We start from the raw sequence: 4,808 nt of genomic DNA, 5'->3' as shown, positions 1-4,808 counted from the left end.
ATCTTAAAAATGAGCATAAGCACAATGAAATTAATGCTGGAATCATCTTCAGGATGCTAAAATACACTAAATACAGCAACAATTTTGAGTCTACAACGTTTAGTTTAGGTGTGAGAGCCAAAATGAACTTTTTATTGCTTTAAATGCGTTTTCAGCCTGATTGTGCACTTTAGGTGAAAATGTCAAAATCTTAAAAATGAGCATAAGCACAATTAAATTAATGCTGGAATCATCTTCAGGATGCTAGAATACACTAAATACAGCAAAAATTTTGAGTCTACAACGTTTAGTTTAGGTGTGAGAGCCAAAATGAACTTTTTATTGCTTTAAACGCGTTTTCAGCCCCTGATTGTACACTTAATGTGAAAATGTCAAAATCTTCAAAATGAGCATAAGCACAATGAAATTAATGCTGGAATCATCTTCAGGATGCTAGAATACACTAAATACAGCAAAAATTTTGAGTCTACAACGTTTATTTTAGGTGTGTGAGCCAAAATGAACTTTTTATTGCTTTAAATGCGTTTTCAGCCTGATTGTGCACTTTAGGTGAAAATGTCAAAATCTTCAAAATGAGCATAAGCACAATGAAATTAATGCTGGAATCATCTTCAGGATTCTAGAATACACTAAACATAGCAAAAATTTTGAGTCTACAACGTTTATTTTAGGTGTGTGAGCCAAAATGAACTTTTTATTGCTTTAAATGCGTTTTCAGCCTGATTGTGCACTTTAGGTGAAAATGTCAAAATCTTCAAAATGAGCATAAGCACGATGAAATTAATGCTGGAATCATCTTCAGGATGCTAGAATACACTGAATACAGCAAAAATTTTGAGTCTACAACGTTTAGTTTAGGTGTGAGAGCCAAAATGAACTTTTTATTGCTTTAAACGCGTTTTCAGCCCCTGATTGTACACTTAAGGTGAAAATGTCAAAATCTTCAAAATGAGCATAAGCACAATGAAATTAATGCTGGAATCATCTTCAGGATGCTAGAATACACTAAATACAGCAAAAATTTTGAGTCTACAACGTTTAGTTTAGGTGTGAGAGCCAAAATGAACTTTTTATTGCTTTAAATGCGTTTTCAGCCTGATTGTGCACTTTAGGTGAAAATGTCAAAATCTTAAAAATGAGCATAAGCACAATGAAATTAATGCTGGAATCATCTTCAGGATGCTAGAATACACTAAATACAGCAAAAATTTTGAGTCTACAACGTTTATTTTAGGTGTGTGAGCCAAAATGAACTTTTTATTGCTTTAAATGCGTTTTCAGCCTGATTGTGCACTTTAGGTGAAAATGTCAAAATCTTCAAAATGAGCATAAGCACGATGAAATTAATGCTGGAATCATCTTCAGGATGCTAGAATACACTGAATACAGCAAAAATTTTGAGTCTACAACGTTTAGTTTAGGTGTGAGAGCCAAAATGAACTTTTTATTGCTTTAAACGCGTTTTCAGCCCCTGATTGTACACTTAAGGTGAAAATGTCAAAATCTTCAAAATGAGCATAAGCACAATGAAATTAATGCTGGAATCATCTTCAGGATGCTAGAATATACTAAATACAGCAAAAATTTTGAGTCTACAACGTTTAGTTTAGGTGTGAGAGCCAAAATGAACTTTTTATTGCTTTAAATGCGTTTTGAGCCCCTGATTGTACACTTAAGGTGAAAATGTCAAAATCTTCAAAATGAGCATAAGCACAATGAAATTAATGCTGGAATCATCTTCAGGATGCTAGAATACACTAAATACAGCAAAAAAATTGAGTCTACAACGTTTAGTTTAGGTGTGAGAGCCAAAATGAACTTTTTATTGCTTTAAATGCGTTTTCAGCCTGATTGTGCACTTTAGGTGAAAATGTCAAAATCTTCAAAATGAGCATAAGCACAATGAAATTAATGCTGGAATCATCTTCAGGATGCTAGAATACACTAAATACAGCAAAAATTTTGAGTCTACAACGTTTAGTTTAGGTGTGAGAGCCAAAATGAACTTTTTATTGCTTTAAACGCGTTTTCAGCCCCTGATTGTACACTTAAGGTGAAAATGTCAAAATCTTAAAAATGAGCATAAGCACAATGAAATTAATGCTGGAATCATCTTCAGGATGCTAGAATACACTAAATACAGCAAAAATTTTGAGTCTACAACGTTTAGTTTAGGTGTGAGAGCCAAAATGAACTTTTTATTGCTTTAAATGCGTTTTCAGCCTGATTGTGCACTTTAGGTGAAAATGTCAAAATCTTAAAAATGAGCATAAGCACAATTAAATTAATGCTGGAATCATCTTCAGGATGCTAGAATACACTAAATACAGCAAAAATTTTGAGTCTACAACGTTTAGTTTAGGTGTGAGAGCCAAAATGAACTTTTTATCGCTTTAAACGCGTTTTCAGCCCCTGATTGTACACTTAAGGTGAAAATGTCAAGATCTTCAAAATGAGCATAAGCACAATGAAATTAATGCTGGAATCATCTTCAGGATGCTAGAATACACTAAATACAGCAAAAATTTTGAGTCTACAACGTTTATTTTAGGTGTGTGAGCCAAAATGAACTTTTTATTGCTTTAAATGCGTTTTCAGCCTGATTGTGCACTTTAGGTGAAAATGTCAAAATCTTCAAAATGAGCATAGCACAATGAAATTAATGCTGGAATCATCTTCAGGATGCTAGAATACACTGAATACAGCAAAAATTTTGAGTCTACAACGTTTAGTTTAGGTGTGAGAGCCAAAATGAACTTTTTATTGCTTTAAACGCGTTTTCAGCCCCTGATTGTACACTTAAGGTGAAAATGTCAAAATCTTCAAAATGAGCATAAGCACAATGAAATTAATGCTGGAATCATCTTCAGGATGCTAGAATACACTAAATACAGCAAAAATTTTGAGTCTACAACGTTTAGTTTAGGTGTGAGAGCCAAAATGAACTTTTTATTGCTTTAAATGCGTTTTCAGCCTGATTGTGCACTTTAGGTGAAAATGTCAAAATCTTAAAAATGAGCATAAGCACAATTAAATTAATGCTGGAATCATCTTCAGGATGCTAGAATACACTAAATACAGCAAAAATTTTGAGTCTACAACGTTTAGTTTAGGTGTGAGAGCCAAAATGAACTTTTTATTGCTTTAAACGCGTTTTCAGCCCCTGATTGTACACTTAAGGTGAAAATGTCAAAATCTTCAAAATGAGCATAAGCACAATGAAATTAATGCTGGAATCATCTTCAGGATGCTAGAATACACTAAATACAGCAAAAATTTTGAGTCTACAACGTTTATTTTAGGTGTGTGAGCCAAAATGAACTTTTTATTGCTTTAAATGCGTTTTCAGCCTGATTGTGCACTTTAGGTGAAAATGTCAAAATCTTCAAAATGAGCATAAGCACGATGAAATTAATGCTGGAATCATCTTCAAGATGCTAGAATACACTGAATACAGCAAAAATTTTGAGTCTACAACGTTTAGTTTAGGTGTGAGAGCCAAAATGAACTTTTTATTGCTTTAAACGCGTTTTCAGCCCCTGATTGTATACTTAAGGTGAAAATGTCAAAATCTTAAAAATGAGCATAAGCACAATGAAATTAATGCTGGAATCATCTTCAGGATGCTAAAATACACTAAATACAGCAACAATTTTGAGTCTACAACGTTTAGTTTAGGTGTGAGAGCCAAAATGAACTTTTTATTGCTTTAAATGCGTTTTCAGCCTGATTGTGCACTTTAGGTGAAAATGTCAAAATCTTAAAAATGAGCATAAGCACAATTAAATTAATGCTGGAATCATCTTCAGGATGCTAGAATACACTAAATACAGCAAAAATTTTGAGTCTACAACGTTTAGTTTAGGTGTGAGAGCCAAAATGAACTTTTTATTGCTTTAAACGCGTTTTCAGCCCCTGATTGTACACTTAAGGTGAAAATGTCAAAATCTTCAAAATGAGCATAAGCACAATGAAATTAATGCTGGAATCATCTTCAGGATGCTAGAATACACTAAATACAGCAAAAATTTTGAGTCTACAACGTTTATTTTAGGTGTGTGAGCCAAAATGAACTTTTTATTGCTTTAAATGCGTTTTCAGCCTGATTGTGCACTTTAGGTGAAAATGTCAAAATCTTCAAAATGAGCATAAGCACAATGAAATTAATGCTGGAATCATCTTCAGGATGCTAGAATACACTAAACATAGCAAAAATTTTGAGTCTACAACGTTTATTTTAGGTGTGTGAGCCAAAATGAACTTTTTATTGCTTTAAATGCGTTTTCAGCCTGATTGTGCACTTTAGGTGAAAATGTCAAAATCTTCAAAATGAGCATAAGCACGATGAAATTAATGCTGGAATCATCTTCAGGATGCTAGAATACACTGAATACAGCAAAAATTTTGAGTCTACAACGTTTAGTTTAGGTGTGAGAGCCAAAATGAACTTTTTATTGCTTTAAACGCGTTTTCAGCCCTGATTGTACACTTAAGGTGAAAATGTCAAAATCTTCAAATTGAGCATAAGCACAATGAAATTAATGCTGGAATCATCTTCAGGATGCTAGAATACACTAAATACAGCAAAAATTTTGAGTCTACAACGTTTATTTTAGGTGTGTGAGCCAAAATGAACTTTTTATTGCTTTAAATGCGTTTTAGCCTGATTGTGCACTTTAGGTGAAAATGTCAAAATCTTCAAAATGAGCATAAGCACAATGAAATTAATGCTGGAATCATCTTCAGGATGCTAGAATACACTAAATACAGCAAAAATTTTGAGTCTACAACGTTTAGTTTAGGTGTGA

The sequence above is a fragment of the Vanacampus margaritifer genome, unplaced genomic scaffold (genome assembly GCF_051991255.1).
Source record: "Vanacampus margaritifer isolate UIUO_Vmar unplaced genomic scaffold, RoL_Vmar_1.0 HiC_scaffold_30, whole genome shotgun sequence".
NCBI lineage: Eukaryota > Metazoa > Chordata > Actinopteri > Syngnathiformes > Syngnathidae > Vanacampus > Vanacampus margaritifer.
The sequence above is the reverse complement of the archived record's forward strand: the minus strand, read 5'-3'. Positions refer to the sequence as shown.